We start from the raw sequence: 13,470 nt of genomic DNA, 5'->3' as shown, positions 1-13,470 counted from the left end.
CAGGGACTTCTTGAACTGCACTCCTACGCTCTACCATTGAGTTAAACCCTTGAATGCTGAAAACTGCCCTTTTTTAAAAAGGTGATAGAGTGGGTGACTGTATGGAACTTGTAGAACTAATGACATCAGTGCACTTCTGGTCAGCTGTACAAATTAATACATTTCATTAAGGGCATATTATTGGTTTCCACCACAGTTTTATAACATTCATATGAGCTTCCAATGGACTATTTCAAACTGATAATATCACCAGTAGAACTTGGGTGAATGTAAAACACAGCTTGTATCATATGAAGAAATCCTAAACAGCTTAATGGTGTTTACCCTATGTTTCAGGTGATGATCAGGAGTATTTCAAATGTGGAAATGTGTTGCTCATTACATCAAATGCTAAGATTGTAAATGTTTTTTTCAATTTATTTAATTAAAAAAAAATTTCCACAGGTTAAACAGTTGAACAAGGGGGCACCCAGATTTGAACTAGGGAACTCTTGATCTGCAGTCAAATGCTCTACCACTGAGCTATACCCCCAGATCTGAAAAGTTCACCTTTATTAATTCTGCAATATGTACAAAGTGCAAGCAACATGCAATCACCATCAAAGCAATGTATTTTCAGCCACCAAACCCTCCTTATAAGTATATGGGGTGCGAAGGATGTCCTTTATCTGCCTTGGTAAAATACTGTGAGGTTTCCATTGCAAGAATTCATACATTTCGTATCACATGTAGATCTTGGAACATGGAAAAAAAAAATCTTTTGTCAAATGCACAAATTCTGCAAAATGTAACTGCTTCTCTACTGCAGTTTGTTGATGTTGTGCTAAGAGCATAGTTAAACCCAATTGTTCATTGTTTTGTACATGAAATGATGATATATCCTATTGTTTCTTACAGTGCATTGGGTTGAAAAACATTTTAACAGTATCAATTGAAGAGGGTACATGGTTATGAAATAGGGACTTCTTGAACTACACTCCTACGCTCTATCAATGACATAAACCGTTCAATGCTGAAAACTGCCCTTTTTTAAAAAGGTGATAGAGTGGGTGACTCTATGGAACTTGTAGAACTAATGACATCAGTGCACTTCTGGTCAGCTGTACAAATTAATACAGTTCATTAAGGGCACATTATTGGTTTCCACCACAGTTTTGTAACATTCATATGAGCTTCCAATGCACTATTTCAAACTGATCATATCACCAGTAGAACTTGGGTGAATGTAAAACACAGCTTGTATCATATGAAGAAATCCTAAACAGCTTAATGGTGTTTACCCTATGTTTCAGGTGATGATCAGGAGTATTTCAAATGTAGAAAAGTGTTGCTCATTACATAAAATGCTAAGATTGTAAATGTTTACTTCAATTTATTTAATTGATAAATATTTCTACAGGTAAAACAGTTGGACAAGGGGGCACCCAGATTTGAAGTAGGGACTACTTGATATGCAGTGAAATGCTCGACCCCTGAGCTATAACCCCATTTCTGAAATGTTCACCTTTATTTATTCAGTAATATGTACAAAGTGGAAGCAACATGCAATCACCATCAAAGCAATTCATTTTCAGCCACCAAACCCTCATTATATGTATAAGGGGTACAAAATATGTCCTTTATCTGCCTTGGTAAAATACAGTGAGGTTTCCATTGCAAGAATTCATACATTTCGTATCACATGTAGATCTTGGAACATGGAAAAAAAAAACTTTTGTCAAATGCACAAATTCTGCAAAACGTAACTGCTTCTCTACTGCAGTTTGTTGATTTTGTGCTAAGAGCATAGTTAAACCCAATTGTTCATTGTTTTTTATATGAAATGATGATATATCCTATTGTTTCTTACAGTGCATTGGGTTGAAAAACATTTTAACAGGATCTATTGATGAGGGTATATGGTTATGAAACAGGAACTTCTTGAACTGTACTCCTACGCTCTACCACTGAGTTAAACCCTTGAATGCTGAAAACTGCCCTTTTTTAAAAAGGTGATAGAGTGGGTGACTGTATGGAACTTGTAGAACTAATGACATCAGTGCACTTCTGGTCAGCTGTACAAATTAATACATTTCATTAAGGGCATATTATTGGTTTCCACCACAGTTTTATAACATTCATATGAGCTTCCAATGGACTATTTCAAACTGATAATATCACCAGTAGAACTTGGGTGAATGTAAAACACAGCTTGTATCATATGAAGAAATCCTAAACAGCTTAATGGTGTTTACCCTATGTTTCAGGTGATGATCAGGAGTATTTCAAATGTGGAAATGTGTTGCTCATTACATCAAATGCTAAGATTGTAAATGTTTTTTTCAATTTATTTAATTAAAAAAAAATTTCCACAGGTTAAACAGTTGAACAAGGGGGCACTCAGATTTGAACGAGGGACCTCTTGATCTGCAGTCAAATGCTCTACCACTGAGCTATACCTGCAGTTCTCAAATGTTTACCTTTACTAATTCAGTAATATGTACAAAGTGCAAGCAACATGCAATCACCATCAAAGCAAAGCATTTTCAGCCACCAAACCCTCCTTATAGGTATATGGGGTGTGAAGGATGTCCTTTATCTGCCTTGGTAAAATACAGTGAGGTTTCTATTGCAAGAATTCATACATTTCGTATCACATGTAGATCTTGCAACATGGAAAAAAAAATTTTGTCAAATGCACAAATTCTGCAAAATGTAACTGCTTCTCTACTGCAGTTTGTTGATGTTGTGCTAAGAGCATAGTTAAACCCAATTGTTCATGAAATGATGTTTTGTACATGAAATGATGATATATCCTATTGTTTCTTACAGTGCATTGGGTTGAAAAACATTTTAACAGTATCAATTGAAGAGGGTACATGGTTATGAAATAGGGACTTCTTGAACTACACTCCTACGCTCTATCAATGACATAAACCGTTCAATGCTGAAAACTGCCCTTTTTTAAAAAGGTGATAGAGTGGGTGACTCTATGGAACTTGTAGAACTAATGACATCAGTGCACTTCTGGTCAGCTGTACAAATTAATACAGTTCATTAAGGGCACATTATTGGTTTCCACCACAGTTTTGTAACATTCATATGAGCTTCCAATGCACTATTTCAAACTGATCATATCACCAGTAGAACTTGGGTGAATGTAAAACACAGCTTGTATCATATGAAGAAATCCTAAACAGCTTAATGGTGTTTACCCTATGTTTCAGGTGATGATCAGGAGTATTTCAAATGTAGAAAAGTGTTGCTCATTACATAAAATGCTAAGATTGTAAATGTTTACTTCAATTTATTTAATTGATAAATATTTCTACAGGTAAAACAGTTGGACAAGGGGGCACCCAGATTTGAAGTAGGGACTACTTGATATGCAGTGAAATGCTCGACCCCTGAGCTATAACCCCATTTCTGAAATGTTCACCTTTATTTATTCAGTAATATGTACAAAGTGGAAGCAACATGCAATCACCATCAAAGCAATTCATTTTCAGCCACCAAACCCTCATTATATGTATAAGGGGTACAAAATATGTCCTTTATCTGCCTTGGTAAAATACAGTGAGGTTTCCATTGCAAGAATTCATACATTTCGTATCACATGTAGATCTTGGAACATGGAAAAAAAAAACTTTTGTCAAATGCACAAATTCTGCAAAACGTAACTGCTTCTCTACTGCAGTTTGTTGATTTTGTGCTAAGAGCATAGTTAAACCCAATTGTTCATTGTTTTTTATATGAAATGATGATATATCCTATTGTTTCTTACAGTGCATTGGGTTGAAAAACATTTTAACAGGATCTATTGATGAGGGTATATGGTTATGAAACAGGAACTTCTTGAACTGTACTCCTACGCTCTACCACTGAGTTAAACCGTTGAACGCTGAAAACTGCACTTTTTTAAAAAGGTGATAGAGTGGGTGACTGTATGGAACTTGTAGAACTAATGACATCAGTGCACTTCTTGTCAGCTGTACAAATTAATACATTTCATTAAGGGCATATTATTGGTTTCCACCACAGTTTTATAACATTCATATGAGCTTCCAATGGACTATTTCAAACTGATAATATCGCCAGTAGAACTTGGGTGAATGTAAAACACAGCTTGTATCATATGAAGAAATCCTAAACAGATTAATGGTGTTTACCCTATGTTTCAGGTGATGATCAGGAGTATTTCAAATGTGGAAATGTGTTGCTCATTACATCAAATGCTAAGATTGTAAATGTTTTTTTCTATAGGTAAAACAGTTGAACAAGGGGCACCCAGATTTGAACTAGGGACCTCTTGATTTGCAGTCAAATGCTCTACCACTGAGCTATACTCCCAGTTCTGAAAATTTCACCTTTATTAATTCAGTAATATGTACAAAGTGCAAGCAACATGCAATCACCATCAAAGCAATGCATTTTCAGCAACCAAACCCTCCTTATAAGTATATGGGATGCGAAGGATGTCCTTTATCTACCTTGGTAAAATACAGTGAGGTTTCCATTGCAAGAATTCATACATTGCGTATCACATGTAGATCTTGGAACATGGAAAAAAAATCTTTTGTCAAATGCACAAATTCTGCAAAATGTAACTGCTTCTCTACTGCAGTTTGTTGATTTTGTGCTAAGCGCATAGTTAAACCCAATTGTTCATTGTTTTGTATATGAAATGATGATATATCCTATTGTTTCTTACAGTGCATTGGGTTGAAAAACATTTTAACAGGATCTATTGAAGAGGGTATATGGTTATGAAACAGGGACTTCATGAAAAGCACTCCTACGCTCTACCACTGACATAAACCCTTGAATGCTGAAAACTGCCCTTTTTTAAAAAGGTGATAGAGTGGGTGACTCTATGGAACTTGTAGAACTAATGACATCAGTGCACTTCTGGTCAGCTGTACAAATTAATACAGTTCATTAAGGGCACATTATTGGTTTCCACCACAGTTTTGTAACATTCATATGAGCTTCCAATGCACTATTTCAAACTGATCATATCACCAGTAGAACTTGGGTGAATGTAAAACACAGCTTGTATCATATGAAGAAATCCTAAACAGCTTAATGGTGTTTACCCTATGTTTCAGGTGATGATCAGGAGTATTTCAAATGTAGAAAAGTGTTGCTCATTACATAAAATGCTAAGATTGTAAATGTTTACTTCAATTTATTTAATTGATAAATATTTCTACAGGTAAAACAGTTGGACAAGGGGGCACCCAGATTTGAAGTAGGGACTACTTGATATGCAGTGAAATGCTCGACCCCTGAGCTATAACCCCATTTCTGAAATGTTCACCTTTATTTATTCAGTAATGTGTACAAAGTGGAAGCAACATGCAATCACCATCAAAGCAATTCATTTTCAGCCACCAAACCCTCATTATATGTATAAGGGGTACAAAATATGTCCTTTATCTGCCTTGGTAAAATACAGTGAGGTTTCCTATGCAAGAATTCATACATTTTGTATCACATGTAGATCTTGGAACATGGAAAAAAAAAACTTTTGTCAAATGCACAAATTCTGCAAAACGTAACTGCTTCTCTACTGCAGTTTGTTGATTTTGTGCTAAGAGCATAGTTAAACCCAATTGTTCATTGTTTTTTATATGAAATGATGATATATCCTATTGTTTCTTACAGTGCATTGGGTTGAAAAACATTTTAACAGGATCTATTGATGAGGGTATATGGTTATGAAACAGGAACTTCTTGAACTGTACTCCTACGCTCTACCACTGAGTTAAACCCTTGAACGCTGAAAACTGCACTTTTTTAAAAAGGTGATAGAGTGGGTGACTGTATGGAACTTGTAGAACTAATGACATCAGTGCACTTCTTGTCAGCTGTACAAATTAATACATTTCATTAAGGGCATATTATTGGTTTCCACCACAGTTTTATATCATTCATATGAGCTTCCAATGGACTATTTCAAACTGATAATATCGCCAGTAGAACTTGGGTGAATGTAAAACACAGCTTGTATCATATGAAGAAATCCTAAACAGATTAATGGTGTTTACCCTATGTTTCAGGTGATGATCAGGAGTATTTCAAATGTGGAAATGTGTTGCTCATTACATCAAATGCTAAGATTGTAAATGTTTTTTTCTATAGGTAAAACAGTTGAACAAGGGGCACCCAGATTTGAACTAGGGACCTCTTGATTTGCAGTCAAATGCTCTACCACTGAGCTATACTCCCAGTTCTGAAAATTTCACCTTTATTAATTCAGTAATATGTACAAAGTGCAAGCAACATGCAATCACCATCAAAGCAATGCATTTTCAGCCACCAAACCCTCCTTATAAGTATATGGGATGCGAAGGATGTCCTTTATCTAGCTTGGTAAAATACAGTGAGGTTTCCATTGCAAGAATTCATACATTGCGTATCACATGTAGATCTTGGAACATGGAAAAAAAATCTTTTGTCAAATGCACAAATTCTGCAAAATGTAACTGCTTCTCTACTGCAGTTTGTTGATTTTGTGCTAAGCGCATAGTTAAACCCAATTGTTCATTGTTTTGTATATGAAATGATGATATATCCTATTGTTTCTTACAGTGCATTGGGTTGAAAAACATTTTAACAGGATCTATTGAAGAGGGTATATGGTTATGAAACAGGGACTTCATGAAAAGCACTCCTACGCTCTACCACTGACATAAACCCTTGAATGCTGAAAACTGCCCTTTTTTAAAAAGGTGATAGAGTGGGTGACTGTATGGAACTTGTAGAACTAATGACATCAGTGCACCTCTGGTCATTTGTACAAATTAATACATTTCATTAAGGGCATATTATTGGTTTCCACCACAGTTTTATAACATTCATATGAGCTTCCAATGGACTATTTCAAACTGATAATATCACCAGTAGAACTTGGGTGAATGTAAAACACAGCTTGTATCATATGACGAAATCCTAAACAGTTTCATGGTGTTTACCCTATGTTTCAGGAGATGATCAGGAGTATTTCAAATGTAGAAATGTGTTGCTCATTACATCAAATGCTAAGATTGTAAATGTTTTTTTTCTACAGGTAAAATAGTTGAACAAAGGGGCACCCAGATTTGAACTAGAGACCACTTGATCTGCAGTCAAATGCTCTACCACTGAGCTATACCCCCCGTTCTGAAAAGTTCACCTTTATTAATTCAGGAATATGTACAAAGTGGAAGCAACATGCAATCACCCTCAAAGCAATGCATTTTCAGCCACCAAACCCTCCTTATAAGTGTAAGGGGTACAAAAGATGTCCTTTATCTGCCTTGGTAAAATACAGTGAGGTTTCCATTGCAAGAATTCATACATTTCGTATCACATGTAGATCTTGGAACATGGAAAAAAAAACTTTTGTCAAATGCACAAATTCTGCAAAACGTAACTGCTTCTCTACTGCAGTTTGTTGATTTTGTGCTAAGAGCATAGTTAAACCCAATTGTTCATTGTTTTTTATATGAAATGATGATATATCCTATTGTTTCTTATAGTACATTGGGTTGAAAAACATTTTAACAGGATGTATTGACGAGGGTATATGGTTATGAAACAGGGACTTCTTGAACTGCACTCCTACGCTCTACCATTGAGTTAAACCCTTGAATGCTGAAAACTGCCCTTTTTTAAAAAGGTGATAGAGTGGGTGACTGTATGGAACTTGTAGAACTAATGACATCAGTGCACTTCTGGTCAGCTGTACAAATTAATACATGTCATTAAGAGCATATCATTGGTTTCCACCACAGTTTTATAACATTCATATGAGCTTCCAATGGACTATTTCAAACTGATAATATCACCAGTAGAACTTGGGTGAATGTAAAACACAGCTTGTATCATATGAAGAAATCCTAAACAGTTTCATGGTGTTTACCCTATGTTTCAGGAGATGATCAGGAGTATTTCAAATGTAGAAATGTGTTGCTCATTACATTAAATGCAAAGATTGTAAATGTTTTCTTCAATTTATTTAATTAAAATAATATTTCTACAGGTAAAACAGTTGAACAAGGGGGCACCCAGATTTGAAATAGGGACCTCTTGATCTGCAGTCAAATGCTCTACCACTGAGCTATACCCCACCTCTGAAAAGTTCACCTTTATTAATTCAGTAATATGTACAAAGTGCAAGCAACATGCAATCACCATCAAAGCAAACCATTTTCAGCCACCAAACCCTCCTTATAAGTATATGCGGTGTGAAGGATGCCCTTTATCTGCCTTGGTAAAATACAGTGAGGTTTACATTGCAAGAATTCATACATTTCGTATCACATGTAGATCTTGGAACATGGAAAAAAAAACTTTTGTCAAATGCACAAATTCTGCAAAACGTAACTGCTTCTCTACTGCAGTTTGTTGATTTTGTGCTAAGAGCATAGTTAAACCCAATTGTTCATTGTTTTTTATATGAAATGATGATATATCCTATTGTTTCTTACAGTGCATTGGGTTGAAAAACATTTTAACAGGATCTATTGATGAGGGTATATGGTTATGAAACAGGAACTTCTTGAACTGTACTCCTACGCTCTACCACTGAGTTAAACCCTTGAATGCTGAAAACTGCCCTTTTTTAAAAAGGTGATAGAGTGGGTGACTGTATGGAACTTGTAGAACTAATGACATCAGTGCACTTCTGGTCAGCTGTACAAATTAATACATTTCATTAAGGGCATATTATTGGTTTCCACCACAGTTTTATAACATTCATATGAGCTTCCAATGGACTATTTCAAACTGATAATATCACCAGTAGAACTTGGGTGAATGTAAAATACAGCTTGTATCATATGAAGAAATCCTAAACAGCTTAATGGTGTTTACCCTAGGTTTCAGGTGATGATAAGGAGTATTTCAAATGTGGAAATGTGTTGCTCATTACATCAAATGCTAAGATTGTAAATGTTTTTTTCTATAGGTAAAACAGTTGAACAAGGGGGCACCCAGATTTGAACTAAGGACCTCTTGATCTGCAGTCACATGCTCTACCACTGAGCTATACTCCCAGTTCTGAAAACTTTACCTTTATTAATTCAGTAATATGTACAAAGTGCAAGCAACATGCAATCACCCTCAAAGCAATGCATTTTCAGCCACCAAACCCTCCTTATAAGTATAAGGGGTACAAAAGATGTCCTTTATCTGCCTTGGTAAAATACAGTGAGGTTTCCATTGCAAGAATTCATACATTTCGTATCACATGTAGATCTTGGAACATGGAAAAAAAAACTTTTGTCAAATGCACAAATTCTGCAAAACATAACTGCTTCTCTACTGCAGTTTGTTGATTTTGTGCTAAGAGCATAGTTAAACCCAATTGTTCATTGTTTTTATATGAAATGATGATATATCCTATTGTTTCTTACAGTACATTGGGTTGAAAAACATTTTAACAGGATGTATTGACGAGGGTATATGGTTATGAAACAGGGACTTCTTGAAAAGCACTCCTACGCTCTACCACTGATATAAACCCTTGAATGCTGAAAACTGCCCTTTTTTAAAAAGGTGATAGAGTGGGTGACTGTATGGAACTTGTAGAACTAATGACATCAGTGCACTTCTGGTCAGGTGTACAAATTAATACATTTCATTAAGGGCATATTATTGGTTTCCACCACAGTTTTATAACATTCATATGAGCTTCCAATGGACTATTTCAAACTAATCATATCACCAGTAGAACTTGGGTGAATGTAAAACACAGCTTGTATCATATGAAGAAATCCTAAACAGCTTAATGGTGTTTACCCTATGTTTCAGGTGATGATCAGGAGTATTTCAAATGTAGAAATGTGTTGCTCATTACATAAAATGCTAAGATTGTAAATGTTTACTTCAATTTATTTAATTAAAAAAATATTTCTACAGGTAAAACAGTTGGACAAGGGGGCACCCAGATTTGAACTAGAGACCTCTTGATCTGCAGTCAAATGTTCTACCACTGAGCTATACCCCCAGTTCTGAAAAGTTCACCTTTATTAATTCAGTAATATGTACAAAGTGCAAGCAAGATGCAATCACCATCAAAGCAAAGCATTTTCAGCCACCAAACCCTCCTTATAAGTATATGCGGTGCGGAGGATGTCCTTTATCTGCCTTGGTAAAATACAGTGAGGTTTCCATTGCAAGAATTCATACATTTCGTATCACATGTAGATCTTGGAACATGGAAAAAAAAACTTTTGTCAAATGCAAAAATTCTGCAAAATGTAACTGCTTCTCTACTGCAGTTTGTTGATTTTGTGCTAAGAGCATAGTTAAACCCAATTGTTCATTGTTTTGTATATGAAATGATGATATATCCTATTGTTTCTTACAGTGCATTGGGTTGAAAAACATTTTAACAGGATCTATTGAAAAGGGTATATGGTTATGAAACAGGGACTTCTTGAAAAGCACTCCTACGCTCTACCACTGACATAAACCCTTGAATGCTGAAAACTGCCCTTTTTTAAAAAGGTGATAGAGTGGGTGACTGTATGGAACTTGTAGAACTAATGACATCAGTGCACTTCTGGTCAGGTGTACAAATTAATACATTTCATTAAGGGCATATTATTGGTTTCCACCACAGTTTTATAACATTCATATGAGCTTCCAATGGACTATTTCAAACTAATCATATCACCAGTAGAATTTGGGTGAATGTAAAACACAGCTTGATTCATATGAAGAAATCCTAAACAGCTTAATGGTGTTTACCCTATGTTTCAGGAGATGATCAGGAGTATTTCAAATGTAGAAATGTGTTCCTCATTACATCAAATGCTAAGATTGTAAATGTTTTTTTTCTACAGGTAAAACAGTTGAACAAGGGGGCACCCAGATTTGAACTAGAGACCACTTGATCTGCAGTCAAATGCTGTACCACTGAGCTATACCCCCAGTTCTGAAAAGTTCACCTTTATTAATTCAGGAATATGAACAAAGTGGAAGCAACATGCAATCACCCTCAAAGCAATGCATTTTCAGCCACCAAACCCTCCTTATAAGTATAAGGGGTACAAAAGATGTCCTTTATCTGCCTTGGTAAAATACAGTGAGGTTTCCATTGCAAGAATTCATACATTTCGTATCACATGTAGATCTTGGAACATGGAAAAAAAACTTTTGTCAAATGCACAAATTCTGCAAAACGTAACTGCTTCTCTACTGCAGTTTGTTGATTTTGTGCTAAGAGCATAGTTAAACCCAATTGTTCATTGTTTTTTATATGAAATGATGATATATCCTATTGTTTCTTACAGTACATTGGGTTGAAAAACATTTTAACAGGATGTATTGACGAGGGTATATGGTTATGAAACAGGGACTTCTTGAACTGCACTCCTACGCTCTACCATTGAGTTAAACCCTTGAATGCTGAAAACTGCCCTTTTTTAAAAAGGTGATAGAGTGGGTGACTGTATGGAACTTGTAGAACTAATGACATCAGTGCACTTCTGGTCAGCTGTACAAATTAATACATTTCATTAAGAGCATATTATTGGTTTCCACCACAGTTTTATAACATTCATATGAGCTTCCAATGGACTATTTCAAACTAATCATATCACCAGTAGAACTTGGGTGAATGTAAAACACAGCTTGTATCATATGAAGAAATCCTAAACAGTTTCATGGTGTTTACCCTATGTTTCAGGAGATGATCAGGAGTATTTCAAATGTAGAAATGTGTTGGTCATTACATAAAATGCTAAGATTGTAAATGTTTTCTTCAATTTATTTAATTAAAATAATATTTCTACAGGTAAAACAGTTGAACAAGGGGGCACCCAGATTTAAACTAGGGACCTCTTGATCTGCAGTCAAATGCTCTACCACTGAGCTATACCCCTGGTTCTGAAAAGGTCACCTTTATTAATTCAGTAATATGTACAAAGTGCAAGCAACCATCAAAGCAAAGCATTTTCAGCCACCAAACCCTCCTTATAAGTATATGCAGTGCGAAGGATGTCCTTTATCTGCCTTGGTAAAATACAGTGAGGTTTCCATTGCAAGAATTCATACATTTCGTATCACATGTAGATCTTGGAACATGGAAAAAAAATCTTTTGTCAAATGCAAAAATTCTGCAAAATGTAACTGCTTCTCTACTGCAGTTTGTTGATTTTGTGCTAAGAGCATAGTTAAACCCAATTGTTCATTGTTTTGTATATGAAATGATGATATATCCTATTGTTTCTTACAGTGCATTGGGCTGAAAAACATTTTAACAGGATCTATTGAAAAGGGTATATGGTTATGAAACAGGGACTTCTTGAAAAGCACTCCTACACTCTACCACTGACATAAACCCTTGAATGCTGAAAACTGCCCTTTTTTAAAAAGGTGATAGAGTGGGTGACTGTATGGAACTTGTAGAACTAATGACATCAGTGCACTTCTGGTCAGGTGTACAAATTAATACATTTCATTAAGGGCATATTATTGGTTTCCACCACAGTTTTATAACATTCATATGAGCTTCCAATGGACTATTTCAAACTGATAATATCACCAGTAGAACTTGGGTGAATGTAAAACACAGCTTGTATCATATGACGAAATCCTAAACAGTTTCATGGTGTTTACCCTATGTTTCAGGAGATGATCAGGAGTATTTCAAATGTAGAAATGTGTTGCTCATTACATCAAATGCTAAGATTGTAAATGTTTTTTTTCTACAGGTAAAATAGTTGAACAAAGGGGCACCCAGATTTGAACTAGAGACCACTTGATCTGCAGTCAAATGCTCTACCACTGAGCTATACCCCCGTTCTGAAAAGTTCACCTTTATTAATTCAGGAATATGTACAAAGTGGAAGCAACATGCAATCACCCTCAAAGCAATGCATTTTCAGCCACCAAACCCTCCTTATAAGTATAAGGGGTACAAAAGATGTCCTTTATCTGCCTTGGTAAAATACAGTGAGGTTTCCATTGCAAGAATTCATACATTTCGTATCACATGTAGATCTTGGAACTGGAAAAAAAAACTTTTGTCAAATGCACAAATTCTGCAAAACGTAACTGCTTCTCTACTGCAGTTTGTTGATTTTGTGCTAACAGCATAGTTAAACCCAATTGTTCATTGTTTTTTATATGAAATGATGATATATCCTATTGTTTCTTACAGTACATTGGGTTGAAAAACATTTTAACAGGATGTATTGACGAGGGTATATGGTTATGAAACAGGGACTTCTTGAACTGCACTCCTACGTTCTACCATTGAGTTAAACCCTTGAATGCTGAAAACTGCCCTTTTTTAAAAAGGTGATAGAGTGGGTGACTGTATGGAACTTGTAGAACTAATGACATCAGTGCACTTCTGGTCAGCTGTACAAATTAATACATTTCATTAAGAGCATATCATTGGTTTCCACCACAGTTTTATAACATTCATATGAGCTTCCAATGGACTATTTCAAACTGATCATATCACCAGTAGAACTTGGGTGAATGTAAAAC

General features: G+C 35.5%; 3 non-coding genes across 3 annotated transcripts; all 3 read right to left on the bottom strand.

The window, feature by feature from the left end:
• Positions 1-460: 460 nt before the first annotated feature.
• Positions 461-532, bottom strand: TRNAC-GCA (transfer RNA cysteine (anticodon GCA)). Its single transcript has one exon. It is a non-coding gene; the product is annotated as a tRNA-Cys (tRNA).
• Positions 533-4,257: 3,725 nt separating this feature from the next.
• TRNAC-GCA (transfer RNA cysteine (anticodon GCA)) lies at positions 4,258-4,329 on the bottom strand. The gene has a single exon. It is a non-coding gene; the product is annotated as a tRNA-Cys (tRNA).
• A 1,809-nt stretch (positions 4,330-6,138) lies between these two features.
• On the bottom strand, positions 6,139-6,210 carry TRNAC-GCA (transfer RNA cysteine (anticodon GCA)). Its single transcript has one exon. It is a non-coding gene; the product is annotated as a tRNA-Cys (tRNA).
• Positions 6,211-13,470: the final 7,260 nt, after the last annotated feature.

Source organism: Ambystoma mexicanum, unplaced genomic scaffold (genome assembly GCF_040938575.1).
Source record: "Ambystoma mexicanum isolate Mex_15411 unplaced genomic scaffold, UKY_AmexF1_1 Mex_scaf66, whole genome shotgun sequence".
Lineage (NCBI taxonomy): Eukaryota > Metazoa > Chordata > Amphibia > Caudata > Ambystomatidae > Ambystoma > Ambystoma mexicanum.
This window is presented reverse-complemented; position numbering and strand designations above follow the sequence as displayed.